Source organism: Lepus europaeus, chromosome 20 (genome assembly GCF_033115175.1).
Source record: "Lepus europaeus isolate LE1 chromosome 20, mLepTim1.pri, whole genome shotgun sequence".
NCBI classification, from domain to species: domain Eukaryota; kingdom Metazoa; phylum Chordata; class Mammalia; order Lagomorpha; family Leporidae; genus Lepus; species Lepus europaeus.
The window spans coordinates 47,972,674-47,999,522 of record NC_084846.1 but is presented as its reverse complement, the minus strand read 5'-3'; positions in this window follow the sequence as shown (position 1 = coordinate 47,999,522).

Genomic DNA, 26,849 nt, shown 5'->3' with positions numbered 1-26,849 from the left:
CTCAAGTGACTACAAAATAAAGTCCATTTCCTTTTTTATAGACTACCAGGCTTCCATGCCCTGGCTTATTCTCTCTCTAGCTTTACCTTTGAACTTCTTTCTATTTGCATCTCCAGTCACACCTACAATGGCATGCTCCCCTTATTGTACTTTCAGCTTCTTCTGTGACCTACTAGAAAGTATAGAACTAAAAGATTGGCTCACAAATATTTCTGCCCAGGCATTACTTCAAAAAGCAGTAGATATTTTTCTTTTATCAACTAACAACCATATGCAGAACATTGTCACCTTGTCTACTACATTTTATTACATGTATCTTCTTCATACATCTTCCTTTATCAATTTTACTATGAACAAATGAGGGTTGGATCTTTGTTAGATTATACTTTGTGTTCCTAGCACAGTTTCTTACAACTTTTAATAGTCAATTCATTTAGGTTGATATATGAGCAAATGAAAGATGCATGTTGATTGTAACTATCTGGTGCCTTGTTACTGGGACAGAATGGAATGTCCTAATACATAAATACAAAGTATAGTTATTGATGGTACCATCTTATTTTGGTTGAAAAGTATTGACTCCAGTGATACTATTTGTGCCAGCAGAGCTTAAGCAATACTGAATCCCTTTTTGTTGGAGAGGTTCTTGCAATAAAGGAGACTAACTGACACAATAATAATTGCTACCTGCTTTTAGCATCATGGGCTCCAAGTACATGGACAGTCACTTCTATCACTGGGTCAGTAATCACCCTTCTTCCCTACAAAAAACTGACACTTCAGGAGAAAGGCAGAAGTTGGTATATAATGTGTGTCAGTTTTCATTCTTTTATAATGCCAGGCAAGGACAGAAAAATAAAGTGACATTCCTTAGAGTTAGAAACTGACTCAGACCTGTTAAAAGAATGCATTAGTCTTGATCCAGTTAATTTCAGTTAGAAACCCTGTGCGAAGTTCTAGAATTTTCTTCCTACCAAATTAACTTCTGGTAGATTGTTTCTTCTAACAAGGTAAAAATAAGTACAGCATAGCGTACTCAGAAAACTCTGGTCATTTTTCAAAAAAATAAAAACAGTAAGTACTTCATAGATTCTAGAATAAAATTTCTAAATGGTAAATTTCTTATATGGAAATATCTTATGGAATTTTAACCTAATGTATATATGGTAAAATTTAAGTCCTCAATGTATTTTGACAAAACAAAACATAAAACTAGGGACTTAGACTTCATGGTAATGCAAAAAAATCCCAAAACATTTTCATGTAAATAACAGTTTTCAGTATATTGGAAAAATTTCAGTTTCATTCATTCCATCTAGCCATCCTTATATCTGATGATTGCAAAAAGGGGGAACTTTAGAAAACTTGATTTTTGTTTAAAATTTATTCATGAAATTTTTAAATAAAATTCAATCAGAAATAATTTCTAAATACTGGATTCCCATATCCAAGTCAAAATGATTTATTAAAAAAAAAAAACAACAAAATGATTTATTATTGCTGTCTGTTTCAATGAGATGTCTTTTACTTTTCATGTAACAGACTATTTTTTAAAAGTTTTTATTTACTTGACATTCAGAGTTACAGACAGAGAGAAGGAAAGACAGAGATCTTTTATCTGCTGGTTCATTCCTCAAATGGCCTCAATGGCCAGGGCTGGGCCAATCTGAAACCAAGAGCTTCTTCCGGGTCTCCCTCGTGGGTATAGTAGCCCAAGCTTTTGGGCCATCTTCCACTACTTTCTTAGGCCATAAGCAGAGAGTTGGATCTGAAGAGGAGTAGCAGGGACACAAACTGGCACTAACAGGGGATGCTGGCACTGCAGATGAAGGCTTAGCCTACTATGCCACAGCACCAGCCCCTTTAACAGACTATTAATGAATCTGAGTACTGTAGTAACTGTAATGATGACAGTTTCAATAATATCACTATCTCAGAGCTTTTTAAAAATCCCTAACAACTCTTGTTAATTTAATAAAAATTTATATTTGACTTGCTTATTTACTTTATATTAAATTAAAGCATTGCCCCTTTTTAAATTTGCCATCAAGCGTTTAAAGGAATAATTTGTTGTAAATTGTTTAGCCACTATCTGGCTTCTGTCATTGTTTTCTGGAGAAACTGTTTTTAATACCACTAATTCTCAGGAAATTGTCAACTGTAAATAGGTTTTTTAAATATATTTATTTATTTGAAAGTCAGAGTTGCACAGACAGAGGAGAGACAGAGAGAGAGAGGTCTTCCCTCTATCTAATGGTTCACTCCCCAATTGATCACAATGGCCGGAGCTGTGCCGATCCGAAGCCAGGAGCCAGGAGCTTCTTCCTGGTCTCCTACATGGGTACAGGGGCCCAAGGACTTTCTACTGCTTTCCCGGGCCATAGCAGAGAGCTGGACAGAAAGTGGAGTAGCCAGGTCTTGAACCGGTGCCCATATGGGATGCTGGCGCTTCAGGCCAGAACGTTAACCCACTGTGCCACAGCACTGGCCCCTGCAAGTAGTTTAATATTGGATTTCATATTGCCTGGTTTACATATGGTAGCTTCCTTTGGTAAGTTTTTTTTTAATCTATTATTTATTTGAAAAATAGACACACACACACACACACACACAGTAGGGATCCCACTAATTGAATCATCATTGCTACCTCCAGCTGAGGTGGCTAGCCCCTCCCTGCAGCTATGTCTGCACTGCAGCTCCACCTCCAGCACTCAAACCATCCTCTTCCCATGCTTCCATATATATAGAATATATATAGATATATAGAACTGGAATTGGCCAAAAATAACCAGTGTAGCTTTGAGCTGCATCCCTGCAATGACCTTTAGGTCTTAGTAAGGTCAGTATAATAAGATAACACTTTTAATCGCCATCATGTACCTGACACCGTGGCATATTCAAGATTTTCCAAAAAGGGGACAAAGATATGGGCAGCATTCAAGCCCCACCCCAAACTATGCCCCTAACAAATATTAATTAAATTAACCACCAACCCAAGCACCAATCCCTATACACACATGATGTGCCTGCATCCCTTGAGTGCATACTTTTGCTTTGCATTCAAATGAATTTTGTTACTCTGATGATCTTTACCTTTATCTCAACATCAATTTCTTTATTGTGTCAGTGACAAGAACGTGGTCTTAGCCACCCCTCAACAGCAGGAAGCTGGAGTCAGGATCCATAGCTGGAAATCGCCACTCTAATGTGAGACATAGATGTCTTACACACTAAACTAAATACCTGCTTAAAAATTATTTATTGTTTACCTGAGAGGCAGAGAGATGGACAAAGAGATTCTATTCTTAAGATACACATTTTATGGCAGATGTCCTACATAGCACTCTGGCCTCAGAATCAGCCCTTAAGGCATTCAGATATGGCTGAAGAGCCTGTGAAAGTATTTTAGGCATGGAAAGCCAAGACACTCTGGGAAAAAAAAAAAAAAAAAAAAAAAAAAAACACCTAAATGAAAGATCTCTGCAAGTGAGATCCCAGAGGAAAGAATGGGGCCATCAAAGAAGGAGGTACCTTTCTCTGAAGGGAGGAGAGAACTTCCCCTTTGACTATGACCCTGTCGGAATAAGATTGAAGTCGGCGAACTCAAAAGGCTTCCATAGCCTTGGCAACTCATGACTAGAGCCTAGGGAGATTACTGACACCATAAACAAGAGTGTCAAATTGTTGAGTCAACAACAGGAGTCGCTGTGTACTTATGTCTCATGTGGAATCTGTCCTTAATGTGTTGTCCAATGTGAAGTAATGCTATAACTAGTACTGAAACAGTATTTTACACTTTGTGTTTCTGTGTGGGTGCAAACTGATGAAATCTTTACTTAATATATACTAAATCGATCTTCTGTATATAAAGATAATTGAAAGTGAATCTTGATGTGAATGGAATGGGAGAGGGAGCAGGAGATGGGAGGGGTGCGAGTGGAAGGGAAATTATGGGGGGGTGGGGGGAGCCATTGTAATCCATAAACTGTACTTTGGAAATTTATATTCACTAAATAAAAAAAAAATTTTAAAAAGATGCACATTTTACTTGGTCATAGGACATTGCTAATTCCTATCATTTTAGGCCGGACAAGATAGTCCATGTTCCAGTAACAAATGAACCCTGGAATCTCCGTAGATTAACACAGTCAGATTTACTGCTGCTCATGCCAATCTCAATGCCAGTTAGTAGGGGTGTCTTCTCCCTGCTGCTCCTACACCATCTGAAGAATTTTACCATTTCAAATGAGTGATGTTCTCATGTCACTGTTGCTCAGAATTTATTGGCCAGAATTATTCATGCAGGTCAAATTTAACTATGAGGAATTGTGTGACAACGCACTCGGGGGTCACTGTGCTGCAGGTGGTTTTATTTTGGCACACTAACCATTTCTTTCCCATTCCCAGCTTCACCATTATACCAGAAATCCATTTTTACTTTGCTTCTTTCCGACTAAAAACTTTCCAAGTGGTTGAATTCTTTATCTGACCTATCGTCTGTCTTCTGAAAATTCCAATTATTTTCCACTGATAAATTCCAATTATTTATCACTGATGTTTGTCACTTCCCAAGGTTCGGACATATATTCCACATGTCTCACAGATACCAAGACTTGAAAATGCCACAGACACTTCAAGAAAATCAATGTGTCTAAGAGTGGAATTATCTTGTCCCATCCACGTGTGTCCATTTTTTGTGCAATACAGTCACCTGACAAACCTGTCATCCTTATCAGCTCCTCCTCTCCTACCGCAATAATTCTAACCACTGTAATTTCTGAATTGCATGCAAACTTCTAGTTGCATTATCAAAATAAGGTTTCCATTTCTCAGCTAGCTTATTAGACTGAACTTTCTCATAACATCCCATTGCATTGTTCTGATGAAGATCTGTTATGCTTGTATTCTTTTTCTGAAATTTTGTCATGACAAGCAACGGCATTGAAAGGTAGAAATGGATTGTACTTCAAAGGACTTTTTGCTTATGCTAAGGAATGTACATTTTATTCCATCAGACAATGTTTTCAAGGTCATAAATATGAGCAGACTTTCTTTGAAGAAGGATCATGTTGAAAGAAATACGGAAGCTTATCTTAAGAGGAATGAAAATCAAAGCAAAGGGAGAAGTTAGGAAGCTATTTCAAAAGACCAGGTGATATAGGGTGGCTGAAACATGTACAATGTCAGTGTTCCATAAGCTGGAGACCATCATTACAAGGTTATTCTTTTTTACTCGGATTTATATATTTAAAATATGCCTTTCAGAATATAATGACTTTTGAAATAAAAACCTAACAACAGTTAACCTATAAGGCAGGAGGTAATATGATCTTTTAAATCTAGCATTATGATGAGCTTCCACTGAAGTAAAGACATTTACTATAATTGTTCTTTTTAAAAATGACCTTTCCTTTTATTCTACCAAGGCTAATCAAGTCAGCTGACAGTGGATAATCCTATGATAGCCATTTTATGAAAAATTAGCAGCAGCATGAAGTTACAGAATGAAACTTACAAAGTTCTTTGTAAAACAATTTTAAGAAACAAGTAGCCTCAAAGTCTTACATATAATACTCACACACATATATTTATATATTGCTTGTTGTTATATGTATCTTCTGGTTATAAAGATTTCTTTATCTATTTGAAAGGAAGAGTAACAGAGCAAGAGAGAGATCTTCTTCCCAGTGGTCTACTTCCTAAATGACTGGAAAAACTAGGGCAGGGCCAAGCCAAATCTAGGAGCCAGGAACTCCATCCTGGTCTCCACAGGGATGGCAGGGGCACAAGTGCTTGATCCAACTTTTGCTGCCTTCCCCGGTGCATTTGCAAGGAGCTGGAACAAGCACTCTGGTGTGGGTTGCTGTCATCACAAGCAGTGGCTTAACCTATAGTCCCACAGCGCCAGGCCCTGCATGTATCTTCTGTATGAGACTGATTAATTTTGTAAGTTTTAAAAATCTTTAAGTGTTATATAATACTGATGCTTGCATTTGATTTAATCAGTTATTATTCATGTGACAGTTAAATTTAGAGAACACACTGAAAACTCTCAAACTCTTGGGGCATTGTAGAACCTGGAAGATCATTGTTTTACACATATGATTATTCCATTGGAGTTACTTTGTTGGTAGCTTGAGATTTTGATCAGATATTTTTTCAGTTTATGAATATTTAATTATTCTAGAACTATTTTTTGAAACCATCTTTTCTTCACTGAATTTCCATCATATATGTTGCAAATAACTTGTACTCCAGAAAGTATTTAGCCCAGTATAGAGATTTCCATGTCCCCCATCAGAGTACCTAGGTTCAATTCCTTTTGGCTCCTGACTACAGTTTTCCACTCATGTGCACATTGGGACACAGCAAGTGATGGCTCAGATAATTGCATTCCTGGGGAAACTTGGATTGAGCTCCTGGCACATGGCTTCAGCTTAGCCTAGACACAGGCATTTAGGTGCATGGGGCCTGAACTAGTGAATAGGAACTCTGTCTCTCAGTTGTCTGTCTCTATCTCTACCCCTCTTTGTATCTCAATAGAAAGTAATAACAAGCACAGAGGAGGATTTGTCCACATACTCAGAGGTCGACTTCTGCACTCATTTTCCATTGAGCTCTGTATTTATCTTTACACCAGTACTAGACTCTAAAAACTGTGGCATTAAAAGCAATCTTTTACAGCTGACTTAATTTCTCCAATTTTGTTCTTAAAAGTTCCTTTGGCAATTTTAGGACTTTTGAATTTCTATTAGTTGTGCAGTTAGTTTTGCATCCCACCAAGGAGTATGTGATGAAGTTTTTATTTTTGTGTTCAACAACTTTGTGGTTTTAATTTTTATTTCTATTTTGAATCATGAGTTTTTGAGAATGTATTGCTCACTTTCCAAATAATTAGAAATCTTCCAGAGAACATAACTGGCACTCTGGATGTGTAGTGCCAGCATCGCAAGTTGTGGGTTAACTTGCTGTGCCACAACCCTGCCCCTTCACTTGATATTTAGCATAAAAATCACAGATAATACATTGCAGGTTTGCTCCCAGATATTATTCTGTTATCTATTTTAAGAATATTTGATGATAGTTCAAAAAGTTTATGAAGGGGCTGGTGTTGTGGTATAATTGGTTAACCCTCAAGCTGTGATGGCAGCATTGCTTATGAGTGCCTGGACCCATGCACCCACATGGGAGACCCTGATGACGTTCCAGGCTCCTGACTTCAGCTTGTCCCAACCCTGGCCATTGTGGTCACTAGGAAATGAACCAGTGCATGGAAAATCTCTCGCTGTCTCTCTCTGCCTCCTTCTCTCTATCAAACTCAGCTAAATCTTTTTCAAAAGGTTCATGGAAATGGAATTGAGAGTTTTATTTTGGTGCAAAAAGTTTTTTGAAAATCATGCAGTTTTTTCATAACACATGTTCTATGAAATCTTTTTTTTAAGATTTATTTTATTTATTTGAAAGACAGAGTTGCACAGAGAGGTAGAGACAGAGAGGTCTTCCATCCATTGGTTTACTACCCAGATGGCCATAATGGCCTGAGCTGTGTCAATCAGAAGCCAGGATCTTCTTCTGGGTCTCCCACTTGGATGCAGGGGCCCAAGGACTTGGGCCATCTTCTACTGCTTTCCCAGGCCACAGTAGAGAGCTGGATCAGAAGAGGAGCAGCTGGGACTAGAACCAGTGCCCACATCGGATGTTGGTGCTTCAGGCCAGGGCTTTAACTCGCTGTGCCACAGCGCCAGCCCCTCTATGAAATCTTTTAAATACCATTATGTTTGTTAGTCTGCATATTGCGATATTATTTCTTGTACTTAAACAGGTACCTTTTTAAAAGTTTATTGGGGTATAATTGAAAATAAAAATACATATTTAAGGTGTATAATGTCATGTTTTGCTATATGTATATATCATGAAGTGATCACCATCATCAAGCTGATTAACTTATCTATTTCCCCAGTGCAAGTTGCAACACTTTTAACTTTCAAAAGTTTCTTGTTTTGGATGATGTATTACGCTTCATTTGAGTTCCATCTAATAGTGAAACAAAGTAATGCAGAAACATATAAGGAGCAAACAAAGCAAGACGTTCAGTATTTATGGACTATTAAAACTTGAAGGACTATAAAAAAGCACAAAGAACTTCGATTTGGAGTCAAATAGGCTCCAGCTGTTCCAAAACTCAACCTGTCCTTCCTCTTTGTCCTCTTCTTCCCCTGCTCCGTCTCTTCCTCCTCATCCTTCTTTCCCATACTTTATTACATCTCATTCAAAATCAATTTGAACTCTGATTTCATGTGTCCCACTTCTAAACAGGATCAAATTATTATTTTTCTTAAAATAACTACACAAAAATGACCTTTTACTTATATACTAACTTAGTCCTTTGAATGATTCTAACACCTATTTCAAGCCTAATATTTATGTGAAAATTTAAGGAAATATTTAAAAAAGAAAAAAATGAACAAATATATTATTACTAATATGATAGCTTAATAGGGATAGTATTCCAAATGAAAGAAAAATGAAATTTTAAATGCATAGATGCAGAATTTCTGAATTTCTATTAAAGAGACTTTTGAGTATTAAACATAAAGTGACATCTATGATATTAATCTATACTGCATATATTTGGCACTAGATGAATCCTGAGTAAATATAATATGGTAGCAGGTATGGAAGTGTGTTTGTTTTCAGAAATAAAAGTTTTGTTTGTTTATCTGGAGTTGTCTGTTATCAGAGTTAAATAAAATAGAGTCACAAATTTACAACAGTACCATCTTTACAGCTGAAAAACAATGAAGGATTTAGAAACAAATCTCTTATGTCGTATATTGGTTTGCACCTGTTAAAAGAGATAGAGATAATGCTTTGGAAAAAAACAAGTTAGTAGGAATATAATTTAAATAAATGAATACAAAATATAAGTATTTAATTTAAAAACTTACATTGTAGCTTCTGGTTTTCCTTTTCTCTTCTTTTCATGCCTATACCTGCAAAGACCCCTGTGGTTTAAATAACTAGTGTATGTACACTAATAAAAATCCCATTAAATTAAATGGCCAGTAGGCATATGGAATGTCCTGTCGCAATTTCAAAAGACAGTTTGTTACCAGACACCCTGCTATGAACATTTTATTTTATCAGGTTAAGAAAAACATTTGTAAAATCTATTTATTTCTATTTTAAAAGTTTAGAGGATCTGAGAAATGGTGGCTCTGTAATTTTTTCTCTTTATGGAATGAAATGGTTGGGTGAATTCCACATTAGGCACTATGTAGAAGACCCTATAGCAAATGTATATAATCAACAAAATCGGTCAGTAATTTTCATTCCCTCAACTATTATTTCTTTCTTCCATTTGTGAGCAATAAAAGTAGCAATTCAGTGCATATTGTATTATAGTGAAGTGTTTACAGCACACTCTGTACCTGTGTTCTAACTGAAATAATTTCAGAAATGTAGAACTTCTTTTTCCTTGAAAATGTTCTCTCTCTCAGTTTTAACTCTGTTACTTTTAAATAGGAGCATAACATCACATTTTGTGAAGATGGAAGATCTTATCATAGCTTATGGCAGCACTTCTAATCATGATCTAAATGCATAATAAATGTTAGGAAAAAAATCTTAGATTCCTATTTGGGAAGGAGAAATGAGTGGAACGTGGGGGCTGGAAAACCAGTGGAAGAGGAGGAAGGTGGGAATCTGGCAGGATCTCTGGCCAAAAAAGGAAAACCACAAAAAGAAGAAAAGAAAAGGAGGGACTGTAAAATCAAGTAACCAAATACCCTTCTGGCTGGCAAGAAATTAAAATAAAAGAGATGGTAGTTCAAAAAGTTTATGAAGGAGCTGGTGTTGTGGTATAATTGGTTAACCCTCAAGCTGTGATGGCAGCATTGCTTATGAGTGCCTGGGCCCATGCACCCACATGGGAGACCCTGATGACGTTCCAGGCTCCTGACTTCGGCTTGTCCCAACCCTGGCCATTTTATTATTCAGTGATGGACAATGAAGTCAGCACACATGGTGAGACCTCAGGTCAAACAGGAGGCTCTGGAGAACAAAGAGAAATCATCACACTGAAAAAAAATTCAGATTGGTGCCTGCACTGTGGCATAGTGGGTTAAACCCCTGCCTGTGATACCAGCATGACATATAAGCACTTGCTGCTTGTCACCGGGCAGCAGGTCCAATAGAGCTCCTCAGGGCCAGCCTGGGGAGCTCAGGGGCCCAGCGGGATGATGAGTGCCGGCAGCAAAGGAACCACAGCAGAGCAGGGAGATCAGTCCACCCCCAGGGTGCAGCCGGGTTCTCGACTTTATTGGGAGGGGAAGAGCTTTTATAGACACAGAAAGGGGGCTGTCCAGGGCACAGGGGAACCGAGCCAACCAGCTGAAAGTCAAGGCACTACATGAGCCGGGCACGCCCTCAAGGGCCAATCACAGCTGAGGACTCATACTGTTCATGAGTACAGAAGTCTCCTGCCAGGCTAGGTACCTCCCCCAGGGACCACCTTGGGTTGCTGGAAACGTTGAGTCACTGGAATGCGGAAGTGTGGCAAACTCAAGCAAAGGCTTAGTGGCCTTGTGGAGCAAAGGCTTAGCAACTTTGTTTCCTTTTCGATTGAAGGCTCCCTCAAGTGCTGGTTTGAATCCTGGCTGCTCCACTTCTGATCCAGCTCTCTGCTGAGGGTCTGGAAAAGAAGCGGAAGATGGTCCAAGTCCTGAGCCCCTGCACCCATGTGGGAAACCTGGAGGAGATGCCAGGTTCCCGGCTCCAGATAGATGCAGCTCCGGCCATTGCAGCCATTTGGGGAGTGAACCAGTGCATGGAAGCTCTCTCTTTGGCTCTCCCTCTCTCTGTAACTCTTCTTTCTAATAAATAAAATATTTTTTAAAAAAACTGAAGTATATTAATTCCATATGTAAAGAAAACTGACTTTCCTTCTAGTATTTTCACCAATACTAGAAAGGAAAGAGATTATATTTCAACCCAGAAATAATTAGTGAAATAATGTCCCAGAAAATTTAAGGAGAAACCCCATAAGTGAGATTTCCGATGCAGAATAAATTTTATTGAGTGGATCGTCTGCGTTATGAATCAGTAATCCAGTATAAACCAGTAATGCGGAAAAGTAAAGTAGTTATACCATACTTTTAACCTATGAATTTGATTTTGAAAATGATTTTAAGTCTAACTGGGGTGAAGTTGGGAAAGCTCACTTTAAAATTCCCAGACAGACACTGTCTAGATGTACTTCTGCATATTACTTCCTTCCTTCAGGGACAGATTAAAAGGCCTCTTAAGGAAGGAGACCTTTAAAGGTTTTGTTTAACAGAAAGGTTATAATATTCTATTTGTAGTGCTTTACACGGCTCAGTGGCAACTTAATATATTGTGTCTCCATTTGTGATATTAGTAGCAACCTTCTTATCTAAACAGCAATTTAACTTCACAGGAAAATTTACCAAAAACAAAACAATAAGTCCAAAATATAAGTTAAACATAGGTTTGAAAATGAAAGTAAAGCAAATGTAAAGAAAATCTGGAAAGAGTAGGAGAGAAATCCAGCAAACTAGACATTTTTTTCACACTTTCACTTGACTTTTTCAGAATAACCTGAGTAGAATATTGAGCCTGCTTCTGAAAACAACCATATTTAATATCAAACTTCTTCATACACATGATCCTGAGCAGTAATGTTCCTCTTATATTGAAAGAAAAGTAGATGTTTCTAATTTTCTCATGGCTAACAGTCTAAATCTCTACAGGCCAATAATACTTCATCAATGCAAAATATTGTGTTGTGTCTTCCTGATTTCTTCACATGGAAGAGCAATTAGGGGAGGGAGGGAAGCATGGTTATCCTCTTAGCATTCTATGACATACATGAAACTTTTATGTTAATAAAATAAGAAAAGCGATGCAGATTTTTAAAAATTGCACTATAATAAATTCATACTTGTAATTCTGAAAAAAAAGAAAAAAAATATGTTGAATGCTTTCCTTATAGGACTTTCAGAGCAAATAATGCCACCATCCCTCAATTTCAAGTATTGAGAGATACTGCAGTGTGCATTTTCTGCCTCCAGGTCTCAATACAAATTTCAAATTTGCTGAATACTTATAGATCTCCTACTATGTGACAGACTTATATTAGGACTAGAGGCCAATTAGAAAGTAAATAAATCAGACTTGATTCCTTTTCATGATACTTAGAGTTTGAGAGAGAATAAGTTCTTAAAGTAATTATTAACTGAAGGACACTATCAGACACTTTTTTTATTCTAGATAACTACAATGGACTATATAATTGGAATTTATTTTTTATTTAGAAATAAAAAATTTAAAATCCTAGGCCGGCGCCATGGCTCAACAGGCTAATCCTCCGCCTTGCGGCGCCGGCACACCAGGTTCTAGTCCCGGTCAGGGCACCAATCCTGTCCCGGTTGCCCCTCTTCCAGGCCAGCTCTCTGCTGTGGCCAGGGAGTGCAGTGGAGGATGGCCCAAGTGCTTGGGCCCTGCACCCCATGGGAGACCAGGAGAAGCACCTGGCTCCTGCCTTCAGATCAGCGAGATGCACCGGCCGCAGCGGCCATTGGAGGGTGAACCATCGGCAAAAAGGAAGACCTTTCTCTCTGTCTCTCTCTCTCACTATCCACTCTGCCTGAAATTAAAAAAAAAAAAAAAAATTAAAAAAAGTAATTATTAACTGAAGGACACTATCAGATACTTTTTTATTCTAGATAACTACAATGGACTATATAATTAGAATTTATTTTTTATTTAGAAATAAAAAATCTAAAATCCTATGTTTGCTGGTTAGAATATTGATCTATTGAATTGAAATTGGAAAGCCATACAGTCCCACTTGAGGAGTTTGGGGAATATTCCTGTTAAACAATCTGTGGATAATGAGAACCATGTCTGATATTTCTACTACCACTGCCTGAGTGCATGGCTGTTGGAAAAAACAGTCTTTGAGTCTCTGTTTTCTTATTTGAATCATAACTTCAAAATTCCTGCAAATAACTATGTAACCTTCTGTGATAAAAGTAAACTCCATTTCTATGTGGCTAAATCAAGTGGGGAGCAAGAAATCTGGCAGGACGAAACTAGCCCGAGTCTGCATTGTTAGAGGGGAAGGCATTTTCCAATACACAGATGTCCCTACGCTTGGAGCTCTGTGTTTCCATCCTTGTCTAATGCTGGCTGGGTTGCAGTCCATTATTCTACCAAAGGTCAGCTTCATCAGATAAACCTCCTTCACAGCTGTTTTACCTGGCAACACCAGGGTTTCCTGACCTCCTCCACCCCAGACCATATATAGGAAATTTGTATACCTAGTGCTCTGCACTGACGCCTGATTAACTTGGCATTGAGGCTCCAAAGGCAAGCAAGAGTCACTTAGCAGTTAGTGTGCTTCCTGCTACTATGTAGTGACCAGAGGAACAATGCTGCTAAGGTCTCTCCACCTGTCCTCTCAGATCATTAATATAAACAGGATGGTATTTGCAGTTAGTGAAATACAGTGAATCAAGTATCATGACCATACTTTTCTTTAAAATAATGAAATTATACAGATATGTTTAAAACATTGTCCTAATATCATTATTTTTTATTCTTAGTATTTTCATTAAACTTCTGGAGTTCACAAAGTGGTTTAATTTTTTTTTTTTTTTTGACAGACAGAGTGGATAGTGAGAGAGAGAGAGAGACAGAGAGAAAGGTCTTCTTTTTGCCATTGGTTCGCCCTCCAATGGCCGCTGCAGCCAGCGCATCTCGCTGATCCGAAGCCAGGAGCCAGGTGTTTCTCCTGGTCTCCCATGTGGGTGCAGGGTCCAAGGACTTGGGCCATCCTCCACTGCCTTTTTGGGCCATAGCAGAGAGCCGGCCTGGAAGAGGGGCAACCAGGATAGAATCCGGCACCCCAACCGGGACTAGAACCCGGTGTGCCGGTGCCGCAAGGCGGAGGATTAACCTGTTAAGCCACAGCGCCGGCCAGTTTAAATATTTTGTTGTAGCTTCAAGTATCTAACACAAAATTGTGATATATTAGGGAATGTGTCAGAGATCAACTTTATTAAGATTTCCTTGCTTAGAATAGTGAAGACAGGGATGAGTGTGTTTTTCACAAGACAGTGATTCCAGAATTGTGGGCTGTCATACTTAATTCTTTTACTAACTAATAGTGCAAACTTGCATAGCTCACTTAAATTCTATTTGCCATTTATTCAATGGAAACATGTTGAGTTAGATTATAACTAAAATTTCTGTAGCTCTACAGTTGTCACTATATTCATGCTATTGTGAAAATCTCTTGGCTTTAAAGGGTTTTGTTTATCAAAGGCAGATAGAAAGCTAGCAGGAGAATTATCTGTTTGGACTGTGATTCAAAGCATGTCAGGCACTGCTAAGGAAGCTAATTTGCTCTCTGGAGACCTATTAATAAATCAAATGGATGCTTCTCCCTGATGAGGCATATAAGTTAATTAAGGATGATTGACCCTGTTTTAGGTAAATGGAATATATGGGCTGTTCTAAACTGAGATTCTTGCTAGGAGATGTGGAAACAGTTTCACACTTTGATAATAATGGATGTCTCTCTACCAACCTAGAATTTTTTTTTGATAGAGTTGATAGCAACTACTTATATAGAAAAAGGATAATTCATAAGTATCTAATTTGATTTATTTATATATTTTATATAATTTCTGTAGTTTTTCTTAAAAAGAATGGATATTGCAATTCATTTTAAAATTTATTTAGCAACTTTTTTCATTAGAAAATCTCATAAAAGATATTTTGCTAATGCTACATCTGCAGCATTATGGGGTCAAATAGGTTATCTGTGTGCTGTAATTGAATATACTATTCCAATCCAGTGAGTGTAATCCAAATCAAAAGTGTAGCGCCTCTAAGGGAAAAATTCTTTTGAAATACTTTCAAATTGATGTATCCTTTATGATTGTAGAAATATAAATACACTGACAGCTTGGGGTATGCAAGACTACCTCAAAATGTCCCACCACAGGTATTTTAATTTTTATCTTAAGAATATTGTAAATATAGTTTTATGAACTCTTGGTGTCCAAGGTATGATCTATGAACCTGCAGCATCCATGTTACCTGAGAGCTTATTAGAAATATAAATCTCAGAATTTGTGAATTGATTTGTATCTCAGTAAGGTCTTCAGATGATCAGTATGCACATCAAGTTGAATACTGATAAACACAGTAATTAAATTTACTTGTAAAATAAATATAATGTCATAGTTACTAAGCTTCCAGTAAAATAAAGCTACAAGGAGATCGGCCATATTTAACTAGTGGCTTTTTAACCCCTACCATAACATCTGTATCAGTGTTTTCCAAAGAAATCAATCATAAATAGAGAGAGAGGAAAGAAAAAGATATTTTTTGGGAATTGGTTATTTGCCTAGCCTAAGTGAAATACAAGTCCCTTCAGTCATAGTATCTGTACTCCAAGTTCTCACAAGAGTGCCTTCCAAATATAGGGAATTGATACATATTGTCTAAAAAACAGTTTATATATTTACCTAATTCCTTCATAAATGGAGGCAAAAATCTATCACCTCCTAAAGAAACCTGTTCCATTTTTTAAAAACTGTTCATTGTAAACCTCCAATTAGTGAGGAGTTTCCCATTGTATCATCACCAATATGATTTTTGTTTATTTTCTGATTCCTAAATTTATCCTGAGAGTGTAAGCAAAGGCAAGGAATGAGTGATTTCATTTCAAGTTGCTACAATCTATGTCTTCATACTTTTTCAATGTAAAGCCCACTCTGACTCCTAAAAGTAGAACAGATTCAGAAAACATCCACAATAGATTTTTAGATTTCCACAATAACATCATTGTTGAGAATACAGAGTAGGGTTGCATTTCTTGAAACTTTTTATGGTTGGGTGGGGTCATGGGGCTGCTCTGGCCAATGAGTTGATGGTAAATTTAGGTGTATCATTTGTGGATCAGAGCACTTAGCTGCTGGTTTTAGACACACAAGAATTTTTCTTTTATTCTGATACAATGACAGTGTTTGAAACAGTACTTATTCTACCAGTCTGTGTTTACATGTGACTATAACAGACCCATTTCACCAAGGGGAAATGATATCCTTGCAGTTTAAGACACCAAAATTTCAGTGTTGTCTTTGTTTTGTTTTTTATGAAAATAACTTAGATTCTAGTGATAGATACTAGCACTGGTCAGTCTATACTGGGATTTCTATGTCAGCATGCATGTTTCTCCAATGAGCATTGGTGTTCTAAGTTCCTAGAAATCAGGAAGTGAAATTCATTCATCTCTGATCTTTTTAATCAGTGATTGGCATAAATGGACTGCAGTAATTATTCCTTATTGTATGAGAAGAATGGTCACTGTGGTGCTAAAAATCAGAGCCTTGACTCAGAAGGATGTAAGGATAGCTTTCCTGGCTCCTGCTCTGACTCTGGTTTATCCTTGGCAATTATAGGCATTTGGGGTGTGAACCAGCAAATGGGTGTCTTTCTCTGTCTCTCTCTGTCTCTGCCTCTCTGACTCTCTGTCTCTCTGTCTCTCTCTCTCTCTCCCCTCCCTCCAAATAGTACTGATGAGAATAATAATAATTTAAAAAAAATCTCTTTATGCACTGAGGTTATCTCAGATACAAAGTTCATCTGTCTCAAATGTCTCAGCAAAAGTATGCAAAGGTAAGACCGAAGATTTAGGAGACAAATGCTACTTATGGTGTATAATTTTAGAAAACAGTAAGCATTGGCTGGCACCGTGGCTCAACCGGCTAATCCTCCGCCTAGTGGCGCCGGCACACCAGGTTCTAGTCCTGGTCGGGGCGCCGGATTCTATCCTGGTTGCCCCTCTTCCAGGCCAGCTCTCTGCTGTGGCCAGAGAGTGCAGTGGAGGATGGCCCAAGTGGTTGGGTCCTGTACCCCATGGGAGACCAGGATAAGCACCTGGCTCCTGCCTTCGGATCAGCACGGTGCGCCGGCCGCAGCGCGCCAGCCGCAGCAACCATTGGAGAGTGAACCAACAGCAAAAGGAAGACCTTTCTCTCTGTCTCTCTCTCTCTCACTGTCCACTCTGCCTGTCAAAAAGTAAAAGAAAAAAAGAAAAAAAACAGTAAGCATTAAGTATTTACAGTCACAATCAGGAATATGCCAGGAATCCAAAATGAAAAGTAACCACAGCTTATTAATAATTGAAGAAATTCCCTATGAAATAGGATACTTAATTTCTGAGTTGATTTAAAAGATTTTATGTTCAATATGTGTTTCATAGCATGATATCTAGACTTCTGCTAAATTTAAGAATGTATGAGTTTATGACTTCATTTAAGTGGCTTAAGAATTTTGCTTATTTTTGCTCCTCCTGGCAAAAATTTTTAAGAGATAATAAAATCCTGGTCTTTTTTATTTAAAGATTCATTTATTTATTATTTGAAAGTCAGAGTTACACAGAGAGAGGAGAGGCAGAAAGAGAGAGAGGCCTTCCACCTGAAGGCTCACTCTAATTGGAGCAACAGCCAGAGCTGTGCCGATCCGAAGCCAGGAGCCAGGAGCTTCTTCCAGGGCTCCCATGCAGGTGCAGGGGCCCAAGAGCTTGGGCCATCTTCTACGGCTTTCCCAGGCCATAGCAGAGAGCTGGATAAAAGTGGAGCAGCCAGGACTCAAACTGGCACCAATATGGGATGCCAGTGCCCCAGGCCACAGCTTAACCCACTGTGCCACAGCGCCAGCCCCCATTATATTCTTAAAACTGTGTATATGAAATACGTGAAATTTGTTCCCTTAATGTAAATTTAAAAAATTTTCTTTTGAACCTGTCTTCATTGAGGACTAACTCCTTTGGGTAAATGGTTCCAGTTATAAATGTTTCTCTATAGCTGATGATACCATTCTATTGCCTTTTCCTGCTTCTCTTCCAAGGCCTTTAAGCTTCTTTATGGTTAATATCTACCTGAGATTTTAGTGCATATGATCCTGCAGAGACAAATAACACTATTCTAATGCCTCAAATTTTTCTCTGGTTCTTTCATATTGTTTTCCATTTTCTTACTGAAATAAATAAGGATATTACTGTACAAATTAAAACTTTTGACTGAGATCCAAGAGGCTATTTTGGAAGTTAAATTAAAAAGAAAAACAAACTAAAGCAAAATTAAATATTTACTTTTTAATTTTGCATTCCCATTATAGCAACCTTGACTTCCCAAGTCTTCAGATTGAGTAAAGAACCAAAAATTGCAAAGATAAATTGCTTTAATATAACTGTAGATCTTAATATAACTATACGCAAGCATAAGCAATACATTTATATCATTTTATTTTTGCAATGTAGTTGTGTTTGCAGGTTACACTGGAGCCGTTATAATTAAATATTGCACATAGAAATGATTTAGGTAAAAATGGCAATTCAGTCATAAAATTAAAAGAAAGGAACCATGCTATATTAAAAAAAAAAAAAAAGGGCAGGTGTTATGGCAAACCAGGCAATTGTCAGCCCGCAATGTTGGCATCCATGTTGGCGCTCCAGTTTGAGTATGAGCTGCTCTACTTCAGATTTAGCTCCCCAGTTTTGAGCTTGGGAAAACAGAAAATGATCATGCAAGTACATAGGGGCCTGCCACCCATATGGGAGACCTAGATGAGGTTCCTAGTTCCTGGCTTCAGCCTAGTCGAGCATCGGCTATTGCAGCAATTTGGAAAGTGAATCAGTACATGGAAGATTTTTTTTCTGTATTTCTCTCCCACTCCCTCTGTGGCTCTGCCTTTCAAATAAATGAAATATATCTTCCAAAATAGTGAGAAATATTAATATGTTTTAAAATTATATATGCATGCCTGAAATGTGTATTCAAGAAAATTAAATGATGCCCAACAGACATTGAAATAAACAGAAAAATAAATCTACTTTTTCATACAAGTTTTAAAATTTGTCAGAAAAGCACTTCAGAGTAAGTTTTAAAGTTATGTCAATATGTTCAGGAAAAAACATAATTTAAAATATCTTTGTTTCTTAATTATACTAGCATCAGTAGTATAATTTTACACAGCATGTATAAATAAAAGTATTTCATTGATTTGCTTTATGAGTTTACTCAACTTTTAGATAAAATTAGATGAGTTCATATGATTGTTGTGTCTATAGCTTAAGATTTTTATTTAGTCCAATGTTAGAAAAAGGGAGAAACAGAGAGAACTAGTATGCCTAGACCAGCTACCATTCAAAAGTGTCAAATTTCACTAGATAGTGAAGAGCTAAATATACAACTTACTGTAAGCATATTTTGGTATACTTATTATTTGGGAAATTTAAAATGTGACTTCACACACAAAGGCAAATTTATCATAAACTAGAGAACTTCCAATTCCCTATACATACATTTTTAAAAGACTTACCTTTGGAAACTCTTCGATGGGGATTAACTCCTAAGGGTAAATGGTTCCAGTTATAAATGTTTCTCTGTAGCCAATGATGCCATTCTATTGCCTTTTCTTGACTCTCTTCCAAGGCCTTTAAACTTCCCTCACTCACAGCCACTAGAAAAGGGACATCTTCCATGGGATATGGCACTACATGGATGAGAATGAGTAAGGGAAGTTGAGGCGTGAAATATATGGAGCCATAAGCTAGTTTGAACAGTCCTCCCATCATTCAGTGTGTAAATCTTTAACGATGTATTTGATTATCATCAAAGTCCCATCAAAAAATAAATAAATAAAATAAAATTTAAAGAAATAAATGATAAGTTTGGATCAATCTCAAAAAAAATCTTTTTATCCTCTATTGAAAAAATCCTTTTAAAGTGTTGTGATATGAAAAGAAAATAAAAAATATGTAGACTAAAGTATGGAAAAAATGTGTGCCCATATATTAGTGAATAAATATATTATCACAGTCTCCTGGGTTTTATAATTTTATTGGTGTTTGTCAACATTTAAAAATGTATATATTGTAGAAATTTATTTTATTTTTCTGATAACTCATGTAGACATTTAATTTTCTATTCATTTTTTTTGCATTGTTTTCATTCAGGAGTAATCCAAAAATTGTGTAAACTTGAGACTTCATGAAAGCTGTATCCATCCCTCTGTACTAAGTGGGTGCTTAGAAGAATTGGATACTTGAGGTAAGTGACAAGATAAGAAAAAAAATGCTCACAAAGAATGCATACAATGAGTAAATACAGCAGCTGCATACAAAAATTATCATTTTCATACCAGAAACCAAATAATTGGTCTTTGTTTCTGAGAATAACTCACTCAGCTCTTTCTGATGTAATTGTTTCCTAATTAAGTTATACACTTTTCTTTAAATTCAAGGAGCCTAATGTTGCCAACATTTTTTTAAAAAGATTTATTTATTTTTCTGATTCCAGAGTTGAGACCGAGAGAGAGAGAGAGAGAGAGAGAGCGAGCTAGAGAGAGACCTTCTGTCCCCTGGTTTAGTCACTAGATGGCCACAGCAGCCAGCACTGGGTCGAGGTTGAAGCCAGGAGCCAGGAGCTTCATCCAGATCTCCCAAGTGAGTGGTAGGGTTCCAGACACTGTGGCCATCTTCTGGTGCTTTTTCCAGGCCATCAGCAGGGATCAGAAGTGGAGCAGCCAAGACATGAACCAGCATCTCTATGGCAGCTCTACCTGCAGTGCTACCATACTGGCCCCAATATTGCCAACTTTTACCATGACATGACCATTAGAGAGGATGAACTCATCCTACTATATAAATGCCATAGAGCTTTTCAAAGCTCATAAATAAAGGAACAGAGAGTTCTATTTTATGTTGTAACCTCACCTAGCCATAGCCATATTATTTTTCTCCTCAAAGGAAATCAAATGAATCACTCCTAGTGGTTCTTATTGCCCAGGTAGGAACAAATGCCATGTCTATTGTAGTTACCACCAGGGACAACTCCAGCCACTTTTTATTCAACCTCATTAATTATCATCACTTTCAATCTGTTTTCACCTAGATCATCACATGGCCTCCGTAAAATAACCCTATCATAAGCTATTTTCTTCAGATTCTATTACTAGGCAGAAGAATTCTAAGCCTTATTGACAGTTGTGTAGTATTAAATAGGTTAGTCCCAGTTGATATTATTTGACAATTTCTGTAATATAAATATTTCCATGAGGGACAATGTCAGGTTACTATTGATGCCGCTAAAGGTGAAGTTGGAAGAGATGTGAGCCGTTGGTTTCCATGACCCAACAGGATCTGACTGCAACACACTACTGCTTATAAACATTCCTGGAATAAATCAGAAGCCTGGTAAATGCTTTTTGCAATATCACGTATTTCACTGTGATCCTTAAAATAATTATCTATAGATAAATTATCTATAGAGTCTGTAGAAAAATGTCCTACATAGATCTTTATCTCCATTGACTGCTGGTCAGTGTTCATATGTTTGCAGTATCATTCTCTCAAATAAAGAGAGTTGAGTACAAAGTTTTGCATCATATATTAAAATTAATGTCCAGTTTCTATTACACCAGATTACATATCCTGTCCTACATGTTGCTCTGTATAAATTGGTAAGCAGGCATCTTGGTTTTAATTGTATCTTGTTGAATTCTTTGTCCCTGTGTTTTCTTTCACTCCTTATTTCTTATATGAAGCCAAATGTTCTATGTTTGGCATAATAAGAATTGCAAATGTCCTTCGGAGGAAAAGTCATTTTTATTTAGTAAATAGAAAGCATGAATAATGAACAATACAAGAAAATTGTAAAATAATTAGGAAGTTGTTCAGAGGTGCTCATTTACAACTGAGGAAATTAAAAATGCAAATGTATTATTATCACAAAAGTAGTTACCAGACAAATGAGTTAAAAAAAAAAAAGCATTCCTTCTAATTCATCATTGTTAAAAGACACCTGCGAGTCCTAGCTGGAGAAGACAAGACTGAGAAATGCAGATGGTCATATTTTGTATTATATCCATCACATTTTTTATACTCTAATTAGAGGGGGGAATCATTCTCCATAGGAAGATGATACTGCTTATTTGAATATTTGAATAAAAGCTGGTTGATGCAGAATTCAAAATACTCCCTGTGTTTTTGTCTTTGATAGAGGGGTGGCACAATATTTATTTTCTTTGACTGCAGGAAACTGCTGGCAGTCTACCCCTAAAGATCTATATTTGGACTCTGAAAATTAAATGAATTTCAATGTCCTCTTTGTTCTAAGGCTGTTTATTGGTAGAAAGCCATATTGTGATTTCACAAGATGTTAACCTATAAGCTAAATGTTTGCAATATTAAATTATTTTGTCTAAAATTAGATGTTACTTAAACAGATTTTTGAGAGATTTGTATTTTAATTGTTTTTCTTAAACACGTGACAGTTTCAGTATAATCACCTAAGAGTAAAAATCTGGTTTAAAAGTGAGCTTTGTTTTTTCAACAAATATACAATATCACATTTACAACGACTGACACTTTAAGCTTGTAAAAGGTATCTAAATGGTTGGTTGTTTTCTATTTTTGAAGTTTGAAGAAAGAGAAACACAAATACCATTTCAGAGAAACAAATGGAAAGGGAGGGAATCAACAGACATGTATATTTGAAGAACATTAATATCTATGCAGTAAAAAATGAATAATTATATTAAGCTCAGTATCAGCAATTTTCTATACTGTTTTCCTTTCCCCCACTTCAATCTCATGTTAGAATCAAACAGAAGGGAATACAAACTATGCAGTGATTTCGTGCAGTCTGATAACTACACTTGTTCCCCTCTCCTCTCCGTATATGTACTATTTATTTGTCTTTTCTGCTGCTCTTTCCAGTCAATAAGAAACAGGAATTTGATCAGTTATGCTTAACACATTGAAGACAGTAATTTTGTATATATTACTTTGAGTCTCAGTACCTAGTTCAGTTCCAATTAATAAATTGTAGCTCAGTGGAAGTTTAATGTCATCCATATAATAACTAGTTTACTGTTGTGCCTTGGACTCCTACTGGGTTATTTGGTGTATTATAATAAAGTAAGTGATCTTTTTTAATTTACTATATACATAAAGGAATGAATATGACCAACTAATGAAATGTGTTTAATATCATTCTTCTCAAAGACTCAAGCATGGTATTAATATTAATTAAGTCTTTTTAAAATTAACATTATGCTCTTTGCCTAGAATTAATGGGACATCCACACTAAGACTGTTAGTTGCAGAAAGTGATACATGTTAGCTACATAAAAAAAAAAAAAACATTGGACATGGTTATTAGCAACAAAAAATGCTGTCTTCAGAAGAACTCCAACTGCCTATCTAACACAAAAGGCAGATTCATGATTGGTTATATTGTATTATTGTAATAAAGATTTAATAGCCTTAGAACATTTGCTAGTCTGATAAAGTCTAATCTAAGTTATGCAAGCTAAGCTTATCAAAGTATTTTTAATAAACTTATCAGGGTCGACATTATGGCACAGTGGGTAAAGCCACTGCCTGATACACAGGCTTCTCATATGGATACCAATTCATGTCCCAGCTGCTTCATTTCTGACCCAGCTCCCTGATAATGGCCTGAGAAAAATAGTAGAGACAGCCCAAGCACTTGGGTCCTTGCTACCCATGTGGGAGCTCCTGGCTCCTAGCTCCTAGCTTTGACTTGGCACAGTGCTTGCCTTTGATACCATTCTCTACATTTCTTTCTGTAACTCTTCCAAATAAATAAATTTTAAAAATTAAAATAAACAAATAGAACATCACTGTGTGTATTGTGGCAGATAATGGAGACATAGCCTAGATCCCAAGTTTAAAATAGTACTTTTTTTTTTTTTCTGATAGGCAGAGTGGACAGTGAGAGAGAGAGAGACAGAGAGAAAGGTCTTCCTTTGCTGTTGGTTCACCCTCCAATGGCCGCCACGGCCGGCGTGCTGCAGCCGGCGCACCGCGCTGATCCGAAGGCAGGAGCCAGGTGCTTCTCCTGGTCTCCCAAGGGGTGCAGGGCCCAAGCACTTGGGCCATCCTCCACTGCACTCCCTGGCCACAGCAGAGAGCTGGCCTGGAAGAGGGGCAACCGGGACAGAATCCGGTGCCCCAACCAGGACTAGAACCCGGTGTGCCGGCGCTGAAAGGCAGAGGATAGCCTGTTGAACCACGGCGCTGGCCCAGAACAATATATTACTTCTTTGACTTTTTAATTTGGGGGAACAACTAATTCTAACTTTAGATAAACACAATGGAAAAAAGTAGGTACTTTCCAACTTCTGTGTCTTGGTTTTCAAACTTATAAGGATTAATAGAGAAAAATTTTCCTCATGCAGCTACACAAAAGCACCTTTTCCTTCATGAAAAGAAAAAGTAAAATGAATTATACAATATAAAAAATGAAAATGAAAATGAAGATGGTATATCATGACCAATAAAAATGATTGAACATTAGGAAAACCATTTATTTTATTCCATCACACTCAAAGGAGAAAAATTACATGAACATCTTAATAAATGCAGAAAACATCCTTGGTAATATGTAGTGTCTATTCATGGTTTAAGCAGGTTAAAACTCTTAGAAAAATTATTAAAAGACATTTGTTTAAATAAGACTAAAGGGTGAAAAATTACAAGTATAGCCAACTGTATAATGATTTCAACTATCAACATTTCTATTGAAACTGAAAGTTCTGGGCTAAACAGTAAGGTAGGATCGATCAGGGATCAGGGAAGAAGAAGCACACCTCTGATTGTTCAGGAAGTAGTCATGTGCATACAGTTCTGGGGAGGGTAAAAATAGGTGCTTAGAATTCCTCTGTCAGAAACTAAATTAACATCAGACAGAAACAACAGCCAATTTGTAAACCTACAACAAGCAGTTAAAATAAATGTTTAAATACTGTTTATATTGACATCAAATCCTCAGTTATGATTTAGTTGGACATTCAGAATATGGACAATATGACGTTGGTAAGTGGGAAAAAGAATATCTCAATAAATGTTGCTGACACAATTGGCCATCCATTTGAAAATAACAAAATAACTAAGTAAGAAAGGAATGAAGGAAGGAAGGGAGGGACTTACGCAAGCAGAGAAGAAGAGAGGAGGGGAGGCAGAAAACAACCATGTATAAAATGAGCAAACAAAGAAAACCAAAACAAAACCATGAATTTGGACTCCAATACCACACCACAGCCAGAAATCAATCCCATGTGGGTAAAATAAAAACGTGAGAGTCAGGTTATAAAGCCCTTTGTGGCAGGCAGCATCCCTTTCCCAACATTTCCCTCATGGCTCAGCATGTTGGTAGATTTCTGGCAACTTCCAATTGCCAGACAGAAGGGCTTTTTCAAGGACTGGACAGCGGGACTTCTAGTGTAACCATGGCATATGATTAGTGTGCTCTCAATGATTCTTAGGCGAAGGTCTATGGTATCCAGGCTGCCTTTTCCCTGGTGTGGAATAATTCAGAGGTGTGTGTTTTGTACAAATCTTCTTGTGCCATGGAAGCTGTAGATTATTAGCTGATATCTCTTTTAGGTTTCGTTTCTCCACACTCCCACTTATGTACCCTCTATCTCCCAAATTAACTGTTCCCACTCAAATCCTTGGCTCAGTATCTTCTGGAGAAGTTGAGATAGTTCATGCCCAGGAGGTACTCAGGATGAAATTCTGGAGTTGAATAATTCCCCAGAAGGTGGCAACAAAGAGCTGATTGCTGATGGGATGGTGGCTAACTTCTAGGATGCTGTAGCATAATGCTGACTAGGAGTTTATCACCTGTAGCAACCTGGAAAGAGTTACAAGTAGAAAGGCTTCTGCAGTGTCTCCAGCATTTCAGAGACATGATGGCACTGAAAAGTCTAAGGGCTGTGTAGCGGGATAGTTGTTAGGAGGCACTCTCACTGTGCTTGGTGAGAAAAATGGCATACTTAATTCAGCAGACCAGCAACTCCGGCTTTGATATGAGAACTAGCATTTCTCTAAAATATCATTTAAAGTGGCCATCATCTGCAGATGGCCAAGATCTTTGTTGTGAGACTAGCCAAATTGCAGAAAGGAATGCATTGGCTGTTCCTTCAAGTTTTCCATGCCAGAATTGGAGACCTCATATATTGACACCTGTAGGATATCCACGTGGATGAGCTAGGGAGTTTTGAATACTCAGGGTTCCTTGGACTCTGGGAATACTCAGATGTGACTTTTTTCCATGACAGAAGGAAGTAAATGTTGGATGATCACTTCATGTGAAGGCCCATTCTTCAGATATCCTCCCACTAATCCCTAGCAGGAGTTCTAACCTTGCCAGACTTAACAAATACTACCTTTGTTTTATAGAGAAATAAGTTAATCACAATTAGGGTACATCCATCTGCCTAAAATGTATCAACAAACTAGTGAACAAGTTTAGAAGTAGTTTTTGAGGCTGATGGAAGGAGAGAGGTTGCAAAAATATGGTGTTGTGGAAGTTAATTGATAGAGAACAATGTTCTTCAGAGTTTAATTTCCTTGCAAGGACATGTACAACCATTCTTAGTATGATTCTAGAATATCTCCTTGTGGCTAGAAAATACAATAGCTAATAGTCAATTAGGTGTCCATGCTGGGACTATATTGACAGGTTGTTGAAATATGAATCAGTGAGCTCAGAGTCAAAGGTATGCTAATGTTTGTTAATACTCAAGAACAGAGAATATGTTGATTAAGTACAAGAAGTCTTCAAAAAGTTCATTGAAGTTTCATATTTTGAAAAAAAATGATTCATTGGTTTTAAAAATTTGTGCACCAAAATTTGATTTTCATTCCATTTTTCTGTGAATTTATTGTACACACATAGGCACCATGGAAGGATTCAAAAGAATGTCCCTTCATTATA